General features: G+C 43.9%; 1 protein-coding gene and 1 pseudogene across 1 annotated transcript in view; one reads left to right on the forward strand and one right to left on the reverse strand.

Moving 5' to 3' along the window:
- The window catches only part of LOC145404634 (protein turtle-like), a 475758-nt gene that overhangs the window by 213928 nt on the left and 247302 nt on the right, over positions 1 to 14528 (forward strand). The window lies entirely within an intron of this gene.
- Positions 11045 to 11163, reverse strand: LOC145404806 (5S ribosomal RNA; annotated as a pseudogene).

The raw sequence follows: 14528 nt of genomic DNA on the forward strand, positions 1-14528 counted from the left end.
CTCTCTCTCTCTCTCTCTCACACACACACACACACACACACACACACACACACACACTTAAGACCACCTAAAAACATCGACACATAAAAAAATAAAACAGAAAACGGGAGAGGCGTAATGGGGGTCACTCAATTATTTAAAACTCCTTCCACCTAAGGACATTATATCGGACAAGCAAGAAGGCCTTTATTAACCTCTGCCTCAATGGAGCGTCAGGGCCATGAAGAAAATGAAGAAAAATGTGTTTCTTCAAAGACCAACATAGCCTTCTGAAGACTTGAGAGAGATGAGGAGGGGGAGGGGGAGGTGGGGATCGAGGAAGGAAGAAAGAAGGAGAGGAAGAGGTTGGGAGGGTGAAAATGGGATAACGTGAGGGCAAGGAGGGGAAGTGAGGTGGAGGAGGAAGAGACATGGGGAGAGGGAGGGTGATGGGGATGGAGGAGGAAGAGACACGGGGAGAGGGAGGGAGATGGGGATGGAGGAGGAAGAGACACGGGGGGAGGGAGGGAGATGGGGATGGAGGAGGAAGAGACACGGGGAGAGGGAGGGAGATGGGGATGGAGGAGGAAGAGACACGGGGAGAGGGAGGGAGATGGGGATGGAGGAGGAAGAGACACGGGGATAGGGAGGGAGATGGGGATGGAGGAGGAAGAGACGCGGGGAGAGGGAGGGAGATGGGGATGGAGGAGGAAGATGCAGATGGAAAGAGAGGGGAAGGGGGATGGAACAGAGATGAAAAGGAAACGAAAGGAAAATGGAGCAGGGAGAGGAAGAAGGAAGGCAAGAAGAAATGATTTTTTTTTGGGGGGGAGGGTGGGCAAAGGATGGAGGAGGAGGTGAGAAGGAGAGGGAGTGGGAGGGGACGACGGGATAGGAGGAAGAGAACGAAAAGTAAAGGAAGAAGAGGAGAGAAAAAGAGGGAGGAAAAAGGGAGTGGAATAATGGCTGAACGAGAGAGAGAGAGAGAGAGAGAGAGAATGAAGTGGGGTGGACTGTGGGGAGGGTGGAGATGAAATCCGTGGAAAGCCTTGTGTAGGTTGTGGAGGACTTTCTCAGTATAGGAAATGAAGCCGAGTAACTGGCACTATCAAAGCCTCTTTTTGATGTCTCGATGTTTACCTGGGAGAGATCGGGCGAGATTGGGAGGAAAAAACGTTTGAGTGAGTGGAAACGTGAGGAAATCATCATCAGCACCATTATCATCATCACTATCAGCATTATCACCATGACGATCGTGGAAAACAAGAGAGAGAAAAAAAAAAGAGGGAAAAAACATGACAAGCAGGGGAAAGTGTGAAGTTACGGAACAAAATGTGGATACCGACTTGAAATCTTGCTCGCTCGTACACCTTCTACACTTGTGATGAGGACGACTATTTATTTATTTACTATGTCCAGCCTGTAGAGTTCCAAAAGTCTCTGGGGAATAAAATCGTCAAGAAATGGCAAGGAAAATGTAAATGATATCCCCGGTCTCCAAAGGGTTAAGGTGTTAAATCGAAGGTTAAGAATAAAGACTTCAAGGCTGAGGAAGAGCGCCGCAAACTAAGGCGCCTTAAGAAGAGTTTACCCCGGTCTCCTGTGCGAATAGTTTGGTGTGTGTGTGATATTTTTGGGTCAGGCAGAGGAGTGAGGTACGAGACTTAGGTAGGGATGTGAGGAAGGGGAGTTAGGTAGGGGAGGGAGGAAGGAGAGTTTGGCAGAGTTAGGTAAGGAAGTGAGGAAGGTGAGTTACGTAGAGTTAGGTAGGGAAGTAATGCAGGGAAGTTATGCACAGAGTTAGGCGGGAGGGAGGTCACGTTGGAGAAGTGATGCAGGGAGAGGTGAGGCATGGAAGGAACATGAAGTAAGTGAGTAAAGGAAGGGTAGTGAAAGTTGCAGGGGAGTAAGAGTTACAGAGGAGTGAGAGTTGCAGAGGAGTGAAAGTTGCAGGGGAGTGAGAGTTGCAGAGGAGTGAGAGCTGCAGAGGAATGAGAGTTGCAAGGGAGTAAGAGTCAAAGAATGAAAAGCCTATGGAAGTGCAATGCTGGTCCGTTTAGGTGGTGTGTAAATGAACGGAGGGGAACGAAAGGGTGGCTGGTGTGTGTGTGTGTGTGTGTGTGTGTGTGTGTGTGTGTGTGTGTGTGTGTGTGTGTGTGTGTGTGTGTGTGTGTGTGTGTGTGTGTGTGTGTGTGTGTGTCCCTCCCCGTATTACACAACTCATTCTAACATCCCCATATTTCTCATAGATAACGTGCAAAGTTATATTAACCGGCCATATCCGAAAATAAATCGCTTGGGAAAAGGTGCTAGGGAGCTTCCTTAACTGACAATAATACAAGCCATACAAACCGTGGACTGATAAGAGACAGATAAAGGAACAGATGATAAGAAACACATTAACAGGGAGACGGATAAGAATGAATGACTTAGACGTCTACTGATAAGGGAATAAAGAAATGAATTATTGAATAAAGGCTGTAGAAATGACTTCATAAAAAAAACAGAAGACTGATACATAATAAGGTTCACCAATAAAGAAGAATTAAGGTGGAAAGAGGCGAGGGAGTAAAGTGGATTAGCCTGAAATGGGTTAAATCAGGTCAGGGCCATGGAAATAAGGAGTGGAATGGACTGCATTATTACGTATATGTCTTTTGTATATTATTTTACCTGTCTCTCTACTGACCCGTCTTTCTAACTTATCTCTTAATTACTCCATATAACTTGTACGGGAAGAAGTAATTACGCTTGGGAAAATATTTAGGAAGATAAAAACACCTGAAATTACGCACCTGTTATTTGTCAAGCACTTTATCTATCTTTCTACTTATCATCCAGTCTGCCTATCTAATTATCTTTTTTCCCCATACGACTCGGGAGGGGACAGAAATAATTGTGCTTGGAAAACAAGTTAAGAAAATTAAAATATTTGACGTAACACGAGTCTTAGTAAGGAACACGGCAGAACAGCCATATTTTTTCATCTTATAAATGAAAAATAAAATGTTAAACTATCGAGAAACAAAACTCAAAATATGCAAAAATACATTGAAACTTATTATGCAGGGGGAAACTGCAGGAAATAGCACTCGCTCCCCCCCAGCACCAACATTTAATAACTCGTTTGACATTTCATCCTATCACCGCAGGCTATCACGGGGCACAAGCATGCTGGGGGTGTAATTAAAAGCAATTAAAGTCTAGATGAGAACCTGCAGCACTCATTAACGCTTTGATGATGACGCTAATTAATGCAAGACAGGGAGACGTGAGACCTCTCGTCCGTGTCGCTCCAGATAACTCGACTGATGTAAAAAATAGGGACTGTCGGGCTTAAGGTGTGATTCTCTCATTACACTGCCTTGCTGCGCCTTGGGGATGGGGTGTTGGGTGGGGGAGATGGGCTGAGGTGGGGAGGATGAGGGATGAAAGGTGTTGGGAGGGGGAGATAGGCAGACGTGGCGAGAAAGAGGGATGGAGGGTGCTGGGTGGGGGAGATGGGCAGACGTGGGGAGAAAGGGGGATGGAGGGTGTTGGGTGGGGAGGAAGAGGGATGGAACAGAGTAAAATGGAAGAGTAGGAGGCAGGAAGGGAGGAAGAGAAATGGAATGGAGGAAGGGGAAGATGCAAAATGGATAAGAGGAAGGGGGCAAGGGAAACTGGAAAGGAGGAAGAGGGAAGAGGCAGAAGGATGAAAGAGGGAGATGGAAAGGCTATAGGAAGGAGCTGGAGATGGGGAGGGGTGCTGGTGAGTGAGGGATGAAGTAGACGAGGGGAAGATGAGAAGTGTGGAGGTGTAATTGAGATAAGTGGGAAGAAAAAAGGGGTGTTGATGGGCATGGGGTGGGAGGAAAGGAGGAGGTTGGTTGGGGTATGGGTAGGAAGGCATGACTGGGGGGGGGTGCGTAGGTATGAAGGAGTGGGCGACAAGGGAGGAGAATGGGTCAGGAGACAGGGATTTAGATACAAAAATGGAGGATTAGGTTAGTAAAACATGGGGAGGAGATACGAGTTAAGTAAGAAGAAAGAGGGGTGGCGGAGAGGTAAATGGAGTTGGGAAGAAGGGGAGATAAAAAGAATTGTAGAGGTGTGAAGGAATGGGTGAAAGAGTATGTGGTAAGAGGGAGAGGTGTGTTAAGAGATGTAGAGCGGAAGGAAATCTGTTTAATATGTCCCCCAGAACGATGACAGATGACTGCAGAAGGGTACCGTCAGCCTGCAGTCCATTGGGTTCACATTCAGATGAACTTGGGGTTGCAATTACTACAACTACTGCTACGACTACTACATTTTAGCATATACACTTCATCTAAAAAAAACTGCACTATCATACTATTCTCACACTATTACTACCACTACCATTACCATCGTTGCTACTCACGACAACAATATATACATGTACTCAAAACCACCACACTGTAATCTATAAACACTGCCAGTAACATCAGTCAGAGTGAGTGCCAGGAAATGCAAGATAGGAGGCACAGAAATATTCCAAGTGACATGTTTGCCCTGGAATACACGAACACCAGAGAGACAAAGATGGTCACGTTACCTTCAGAGGTCAAAGGTCGTAAAAAGGTCAGTTTACTCCCAGGCCAATATAACTTTAGACTTGAGTTTTTTTCCTCTCTTTATTTTCCTTTTATCTACTTTGCTCTTTCTTTTCTCTCCACCCATTTGCTCAACTGGTTTTATCTATTCATCAAACTCTCACAACGCAGTTCTCTCTCTCTCTCTCTCTCTCTCTCTCTCTCTCTCTCTCTCTCTCTCTCTCTCTCTCTCTTTAGCGTTTGTTCATTCTATCACTTCCACGACATTACTTGTGAATTAGCTGTAGTTTGTGTGTGTGTGTGTGTGTGTGTGTGTGTGTGTGTGTGTGTGTGTGTGTGTGTGTGTGTGTGTGTGTGTGTGTGTGTGTGTGTGTGTGTGTGTGTGTGTGTGTGTGTGTGTGTGTGTGTGCGTGCGTGCGTGCGCGCGCGAATGAATGTAGTTGCCTACCCATGTGGGCCATGACATGCAACCCCCATTTCCGTGTACATGAGTGTTAGCGTGTGTGTGTGCATGTGCGTGAATACGTGCGTATATGTGTATGTATGTGCGTGGTACCAGCATATACGCGTATATGTATGTGCGTGGTCGGTGTGTGATACCTGGTCGGGCCATCACCTGTCCTCATCACCCTGTCATGATATTTCACACCAACATTTATCTGGCCACGCCTCAATATCACCTGCAAAATGAAAACCCGTGGATGTGTAAGGGGTCAGGTGTGGGTGAAAGGGGTTGGGGGACTTGTAAGGGTAATTAAGGGGAGGGTCTGTAGTGGGTCAAAGGGAAAGGCTGTCAGAGGTACGGGGGAGGGGAAATGCAGGAACTGTAATCTAATGGGTTGTGGGTAGTGGATGGTGTCAGAGCGAGAGAAAAATGGGTGTCTTGCTACGGCAGAAATAATGAAATGAATACTAGGGGAGGGGAGAGGGGTGGGGGTGTAATCTGATGGGTTCTGGGTAGTGGATGGGGTGTCAAAGGCAGGGAGTAATGGGTGACCTGGTGAGACAGAAATAATGGAATGAGATGTTGGCAGGGTGGGGAGGGGATATAAGGGGTACTAAAGGGGCTGGGAGGGAAGAGGGGTGTGAGGATAATGGGGCTCTAATTTAATGGGCAATGGGTGTTGGATGGGGTGTCGAAGGGAAAAGGAATATTGGGTAATCTGGTGAGACTGAAGAGACGGGATAGGGGGGAAGGAATTGTCAGAGATAAAGGGAGGTGGACCTAACTGGAGTACTTGGGAGATTGGGAGGGCGTAGGGGGTGGGAAAGAAATGGAGGGTGTCATGTAATGGGGACTGGGTGGTATATGTCGTGTCGAAGCGAAGGAGTAATGGATGACCCGTTGAAGTAGTGCGATGGGTGGGGGGGTGAGGGGACATAAAATCTAAATGGTATTGGAGATGGGTAAGGAGGTTATGGGAAACAGAGAGGGCTGTAATAAAAGGGGTAATGGGTGCTAGGTGAGGGTACTGTAGTAAAGGAATAATGAGTAATAATGAAATGGGTGAGGGCGGGCTGGAGGAGGAGATAAATTTAATGGGTAATGGGGACTTGGAGAACGCTAAGGAGATCTGGGAGGGTTGAAATATAAGGGAAGCTGGGTGCTGGATGGGATGAAGAAGGGAGAATTATGGGGAGACCTGGTGGGGTTGGGATGGTTAATTTAGAAGGGACTTAGGATGGGGACAAGTATGGTGGATAGGTGGGAATGGGTGGGAGTCTAAGTGGATGGACACCGGGGACTGTGGAAAGGATAGACGTAAGGAAGGGAGGAGAGGGGAGGGAAAAATACGACAGGTATGAGACTGACAGCTTCCTGAGGCGTAATGTGATGGAAGAGAGTGGGCTTCCCGATGTGGTTTATGGTCGAGCTGAATGAATACTAGGAAATGTGGACGAAAAAGGAGGTATGAAAAGCTATAACTAATGAGACAGTGGGGCTGCATGAGGTCTGAAGTAAGAGGGGATGGAATGAGCACAGAGGTGGAGAAAGGGACAGATGGTTCAAGGACGGGTGTTGATTGTGGAGGACTATGACCTAAATGGGGCGTAAAAACTAATGAAACTGAGGGACCGGTGTCAGGTGTGGCTCGGGGTCAGGGATGGATAGAGACAAGGATAAGAAGTGAGGAAGAAGGGCAAGATAAAATAAGTGTGGCGTGGGATCAAAACCGGGGTGTAATGATGAAACAGTGGAGGAGGGGACTTGAAGGGGGGACCTAAATGGGGTGTAGAAATGATGAAACAGTAGGGGGGACCTGTAATGGAGGGGGAGGTCATGTTGGAGGGGGGTCGTGCTGGAGGGGGGGTAACAAATGAGGCCGTAGCAGCAAGGTGGGGTGGTAATGCGGTGAGGTAATGGCGCACCTGGTGGAGGAGGTGCCGGGGAATTATGGGAGAATTTGTGAGGTGTAAGTGGAGGCAGGTGAAGTGTTAAGTGTGATGTAGCAGTGGAGGACCTGGGTGAAGTGTGGGTAGATTGTGGATGGTGGGAGGGTGGATGCCTTAATATAGGAGGGGGCGAAAGGATGTGGATGGGATATGGATGTAATAAAGAAGCGGATGAAGTGGATGAATAAAATACAACTAGGTTATAAGTGAATGGATATGGATGAAGGAACATGGATGACTTGAAGCTGAAAGGAGCCAGGTGTGGATAGGAATAGGATGTGATGTGGAGGGATAAAATAAGAGGCCAGTATTGAATGATTTTATGGCGATGTAATAAAAGATTAGGAATTTTATAAACGATGAGAGAAAGGATGGTGTAAAGTTGGAGGGATGACGGCGGTATGGATAAAATAAAGATGGCATAGAGTGAATGAAAGACGATTCAACCTTTCATTTTTTGATGCAAAGGAGGAGGAACCAAACACTACAAACCTGCAAAGTAATTCCCTTCAAGAGAGAGAGAGAGAGAGAGAGAGAGAGAGAGGGATTCATTTATTTTGAGATGCTTGTACAGTAAGGCAAAGAGACTGTATGAACCAAAACTGAAGGAGTGATGAGTAAAATAAAAAATGATGATATGAAAAAAGTGGATAAATTATATTAATGACGTCGTGAATGAAACAATTGGGAACGTGTGTGGGTGGGACAGTGAGTGATGAATAAAAAAAAAGTATGGTCACCAAAATGAGGAAAAAAGGGGGAGGTAATGGAATATATATAGAGGGATTGTTATAATGGAGAGCTGCTGTGATGGACTGTAGGATGAAATGAAGTGTAGCCGTGATGCCAAAGGGAGGGGGTTGGATAGGGGCATGGTGAGGGGAAGGAAAGGGATAGGGAAGGTAAGAAGGGAGCAAAGGGAAGGTAGGGGGTGTGTGGCATAGTGGGATGATGGTATGGTGAACGGCAGGGGAATGGCAGAGGTTAGTGAGGTGGGTGATGGTAGAGTGAGACAGGATATTTTTAGGATATTGCTGGCGTGATTAAAAAGAGATACTGACCATAGACAAAGTGAGAGAGAGAGAGAGAGAGAGAGAGAGAGAGAGAGAGAGAGAGAGAGAATTTACACATGTTCCCAGAGTACTGAAAAAAGTTGAAAAATGTATGTGAACGTTGTCATAAATTTTACCTACACGTATATGACTAAAAATGAAATATTACAATACACACACGCAGGTACGTACTCTCCGCAATCTCTCTCCCTCCTTTCTCTCTCCCAACCACTCACTTTCTCCCCCCTCTCTGGCACACTACTCTCAAACCTCTCTCTCTCTCTCTCTCTCTCTCTCTCTCTCTCTCTCTCTCTCTCTCTCTCTCTCACCGCAAAAACACTCCCTACCACCCAACCTTAACCCTCGGCATGTCCGGCCATGATTGCGATAAAGCACTGTAAATTGGGCCTCACTCAGAATTTCCGGCACACACACACACACACACACACACACACACACACACACACACACACACACACACACACACACACACACACACACACACACACACACACACACACGACTTAACACTACCGACTTTAACTCTCTCTCTCTCTCTCTCTCTCTCTCTCTCTCTCTCTAACACTGGTGCAAGGGGAAAGACCATGGAGCCATAAATTACCATGAAAACAGGACTAGGAACGAGAGCTTACCGGCGCCATGGGTACGATAGAACCAGAGGGAAAATGGGAGAAAAATGGGAGAGAGAGGAGACTGGGGGGCTAAATCATGGTAGGTGATAATGGGAGAAATATGGGAGGGAGAGGAGACTGGGAGATATATCATGGAAGGGAGAAGTATGGGAGGAGACAGACGAAGAGTTTAATTACGGAAGATAATGGGAGAGGTATGGGAGGAAGAGCAGACTGGAGGATATATTATCATGGTAGGAGACAATGGGAGAGATATAGGGGAAGAGGAGACAAAAGGATAATTCATGGGAGGGAGAAAATGGGAGAGATATAGGAGAGGGGGAGAGGAGACTAAATAAATCATGGAAGGGAGGGGAGATATATGGGGCATGGGGGAGAAGAGACTTGGGGATAAATCATGGTGGGGAGAAATGGGAGGGAGAGGACACAATAGGATAAATTATGAGAGCAAATGGGATGCTGGAGACGATACAGAAGAAATACTGTTTATGTGTATTGCATGAGTATTAAAAAATGGATTCATAAGAGATGCAGCCCCAGAAGATTATAACATGGAACGTAATGGAAAAAAATAATGCAAAATATTGGCAAATGAACTTACAAAAAAAAAAAACAGAATAGAAATCAAGCAAAACAATTCCGAGGAAAATTAGAAAGGGCAATACTAGGAAAAAACATGACAGACAAAAATATATCAATACAGAGGTAAAGATTCAAAAAACGTTGAAAAAAAAAGGAAAAAAATCCTAACAAAAAAGAAACTGAACAAAGACTGTAATATGTGAAGGAAAATATGAGAGAAACTGAAGAAATAATATCAGGGACGTGCATCAAAGGAGAAAAAGTGTATGAAGAAGTGCGTGGAGGGTTCACATGGAATTCTTTGGGTACAATGATGTCGATAAGGACTTTGAAAGTTACAGGGAGAGAGAGAGAGAGAGAAACAATGAATGGTTGGAATAGGGAAAATAAACCCTTCAGTAATCTATCATGCAGTGTGATGGAAAGCGAGGGTGTTGTTATGACCTTCCTCTATCCAGCAAAGCCAGGATCGAACCCACAGCTACACAGTTAAAAAACCTCCCACATTACCTGTCCTACTTCTACCAGCTTAGCAAATGAAATAGTTGAAAATTATTACATTCCTTTCACGCAGCTCTCTCGCAGAATCAGACACTACTACGGCTCTACGTCCCTTCCATGGCACTTCTTCGTGACTAGCATCATATTCTGGTGTTAATCTAGTGTGGAAAACCAATATTCACGACGAAGAGATGGCAATTTTGGGCCAAGTTAGAGTAAGACGCGAATAGTAAACCAATATCAGCAGCAATGAAATAACAAAAACGTGACAAGTTGCTTCGCTTTAGGAAAAAAAAAAAGATAACACTCCACTCTCTCTCTCTCTCTCTCTCACACACACACACACACACACACACACACACACACACACACACACACACACACACACACACGCACGTACGCACACGCGCGCGAGCATTCCCTTCCCCTTTTCAATTTTCCAAGCCGCTCCTATCCTCTCCCTCCTGTTTCTAACTTCTGCTATCTCTCTCCCTCTTCCCTCCCATCTGTATCAACCTCTCTCTCTCTCTCTCTCTCTCTCTCTCTCTCTCTCTCTCTCTCTCTCTCTCTCTCTCACTTTTTTACTTACTCTGTATGTATAAAGTTTGGGAAAGGGTTGACTAAATTTGTGTGTGTGTGTGTGTGTGTGTGTGTGTGTGTGTGTGTGTGTGTGTGTGAGAGAGAGAGAGAGAGAGAGAGAGAGAGAGAGAGAGAATTTGTAATATTACAGAAAGTGGGAAAGCTAGGGTTTTTAAGACATATGTACGAGTGCTACTTGATACTGAACCCCACAAACCATGTCATAAAATAATAATAATAATAATAATAATAATAATAATAAAAATCTATACTTTCACTCATCGAAACATTTTGAAACGGCGATGAAATAAGAAACACCTTATTTGTTCTGTTTTAATGGCCCGTAATCTTGGTGGCAGAGGAAGCTCCGTAACACCTTTTCCTAAGCGATTTATTTTGCTTATTACACTTTACTGTCCTATTCTGTGTTACATTAATCCTGCTAATAGCACCATACTCTGCATAAATATTGTACAAAAGGATACTAACCAGCCATATCCAAACATAAATCGCCAAGAAAGAGGAGTCACGGAACCTCCTTACCCAATGAGAATGCGGGCCCAAGTAACACACACACACACACACAGTCCCAGGTATATGTGTGGCCAACTGTACATTACATTCTAGCACGTTCATTCATTCATAGCCAGACACCATGTATCCCAAATGGGGTGGCCAAGGGCTTAGAGTTAACTGTTTTACAGGGAGGGGCACTAATCCTCCACCAACCCCACTTGACACGTAGGGATGCCAACAGCATCTGGTGTTCCCAGGCGGTCACCCATCCAGGTACTAACCAGACCCAACGTTGCTTAACTTAGCTGATCGGACGGGAAGCGGTGTACTCAACGTGGTATGCACGTAATTTGTTAATCTCTTCGCTCCCCAAAACTTACTATTTTATTTTTGCTATTTCCAGACGATTTCCTTCAGCTAGGGAGGGATTTTCCGAACTGGAGGGGTTTGATGGGGCCCTCATAAATCTTTTCCTACCTCCATTTTTTTTTTTTTTTTTTTACCCAGGAGACAATTTTTCACACTGGAGGTTCTATACGTAAAGGTTCATTAATTTCTTTCACTACGAGAGACTATTCCAAAGTTGAATAAAAATCGCTTGGCCGCAGGAGGAATAAAAGAGAAGGCATGTTATCGTTGTGAAGGGATGGAGGTACCCTAACGTCAGCTCATTCGAATTTTTTTTTTACTGTGGTGTGGTGTGGTGTGGTGTGGAGTGGAGTGGAGTGGCGTGATGCAGGTCATTTTGGGCGGTGTGGAAATGACTTATCAAACGCCGCCAAAGTCTACGGGAGTGAAACACCTCGCGTCCGAAAATCATTAGCGGAAGACAGACCGACAGGGCCCACAGAGGCTTAGACTAAAAGAATAAAGTTAGAATATCGCTCGGCTCCAGTTTCAAGGGCGTGGGATTATAGATTTTTACCGATAACGTATACGGAGAAGCGATTATCCTCTCAGGGAAAAGGTCACACGTATACACCATTTCAGTGTTTTGTTAGATCATTTTTCTTATCTTTATCGTTATCGTTATCGTCACCATCACCAGCATCAATTCCTAGGTCGTCGCCATTGTCATCATCATCGCTGTCATCACTTTCATAACCATCACCGTCATCACCCCACCATCACCACCATCACCGTCATCACCCCACCATCACCACCATCACCGTCATCACCCCACCATCACCACCATCACCGTCATCACCCCACCATCACCACCATCACCGTCATCACCCCACCATCACCACCATCACCGTCATCACCCCACCATCACCACCATCACTGTCATAGTCCTCATCGCTCTCACAATTTTCATCACCACCACCATCATCACAACCATCATCACAACCATCACCACCACCACCACCACCACCACCACCACCACCACAACCACATCCATCATCACCACCACAACCACCACCACGACCACCGCAATCACCATCACCATTTTCACCACCCTACCCTCTATTCCCAGTCAAAAAAAAAAAAAAAAAAATGGAGACAAAAACTCATAATATAAAATACGATTACAAAGAACTTAGGCTGTCATTGTGGAAAAACAGATTGACCTTTGAGTTGTTGTCATGAATAATTCTTTTTATTATCTGTCCTGGACCAAGAGAGAGAGAGAGAGAGAGAGAGAGTTTTTACATAGTCATTTTTCCCATGCCAGTATGTGGTCTACCTTCATCAATATCATCAATTATTATTATTATTATTATTATTATTATTATTATTATTATTATCGCCATCACCATCTTCATCATCATCATCACCATTACCCTCAATACCACCCCCTCCATCATCATCATCATCATCACTACCTCCAACATCATCCACTGCTCACAAGGGATGTGAGACACAGTGCCAGGCTCCTTCATCTCGTTAGGGACATGAATCAATGGAGAAAGGAACACCAAACGTAATTCCCTCTCCCATGACGCCGGGGATATGATGCTGCTTTCACCCCTTCATTCTGATGACACCGATTTCATTATACTCTTTTTACCTATAGACAATTTTATTAAGCTTAAAAAAATCAGTCATTGAAAAGGAGTTAAATAATTCACTTCGATGGCCTACCTGTATTTCATCGATCTATCTATCAATATCAATCTATCTGTCTGTCAGTCTATCTATTAAACCATTCATTTTGATGGCCTATTACTTTACTTGTGGAAAGACCTATCTATCTATCTATCCATCTATTTATTCATTCATTCATCCATCCATTCAGTTACTGATCGTGCTATCTTCAGGGGACTTTTATTGATCAATTTATTTATTTATTAGTGAAACGGAGAAGCTAAATAAATCCCTACTTAATCTCTCTACTGCAAAAAGACCTCTACCACTCTGAAATAAATTCTCCTTGAGACAGCATGAACAAAAAATAGCCAACACATTACAGAAATTAAGAAGCTGATCAATTCACCACGATTATCTTATTTCCTCTGTTTGATTTTTCATCTTTCTTTCTCTTCCTCTTCACTTCCTTTTCTCTCAGTCTCAGTATTTTTCTCTGCTATTATTTCTTTTCTTATTTTTTATCCCATCTCCATTTCAATTTCCTGCTCAATGCATTAAGTTTCCTTAATTTTCCACGGCGTTTTTTTTTTTTTTGCCTTGTTGGTGCTCTCTCTCTCTCTCTCTCTCTCTCTCTCTCTCTCTCTTAGTCCTTAGTATTACTTTTCGTGTTCTTGTTTCCCTCGCTTTTCTTTTTAATCTTTTGTATTTATGTTTCATGCTTTTTTTTAATATGTTTTATTTGTTGAATGCTTTTTTTTTTATCACTGGTTTTGTTTCCTCTATCCTTTCCAAATATTTGTTTTTGCTTCTCCCATGTATTTACCTCTTTTTTTTTCTTCAACTTTCTTTTTTTTTTTTAATTTCAAGTTTTAAAAATTACCTTGTACCTGAATTTATTCATTTTTATTATGAGTTCTGTGTCCTTTTTCCGTTCCCATTGCTTTCTTGCCTCACATTCACTTTTCTTCTCCCCCATATTTCCTAACTATTTAAATTTCCAACTTTTTATTGTCATTTTATTTTACCATATTCCTCTAGTTTATCTCATTTTTTTTCATTCCTGGCTTCTTCCCCTTTTACACAGATATTACATTTCATCTTTACCAGTTGATCTTCATTGATCTTCATAACTTCTGTTTCCTGATTTCTGCATTTTGATTTCCTTTCTAAATTTTAACCTTCCATTTCCTCCTATTAGCATCCTTCCTTTTATATTTTCCATGCATAGTTTCACTCCTGATTCCGTTTCTAATTCTTCTTTTCATAATTTCTTTTTCTCTTTCATTTTATCTATTTCAACAAAAACATTTTACATAAAATATATCTTTCTCTTCCAAACGTCCAACTATTTCACTGAGCTTGGAGGAGATCCCTTGTATCTGAAAGGTTAAGCTTCCTTTATTTTTTTATATTTATTTATTTTTTTTACTGGGTCCATGTTTCTGTAACATATTCTCTTCCTCCCTCCAACCTACCTACTTGCCAGCCAGCTACATACCCACCTACCTATGTCTACCTACCTGACTACCTGCCAGCCTACGGTTACCAACCTACCTACTTACCTACCTACCTCGTATCCATCATCCATCCTCTCCCTAAACTTTCCCAACCTACCTCTACTGCGTCTTTAACTTACCTCCCCCTTCCCCCACCCCCATTTCCTTACCTACATGCCTTCATTCCAA

The sequence above is a fragment of the Coenobita brevimanus genome, chromosome 64 (genome assembly GCF_032717465.1).
Source record: "Coenobita brevimanus isolate Jiangsu-jjx chromosome 64, ASM3271746v2, whole genome shotgun sequence".
NCBI classification, from domain to species: domain Eukaryota; kingdom Metazoa; phylum Arthropoda; class Malacostraca; order Decapoda; family Coenobitidae; genus Coenobita; species Coenobita brevimanus.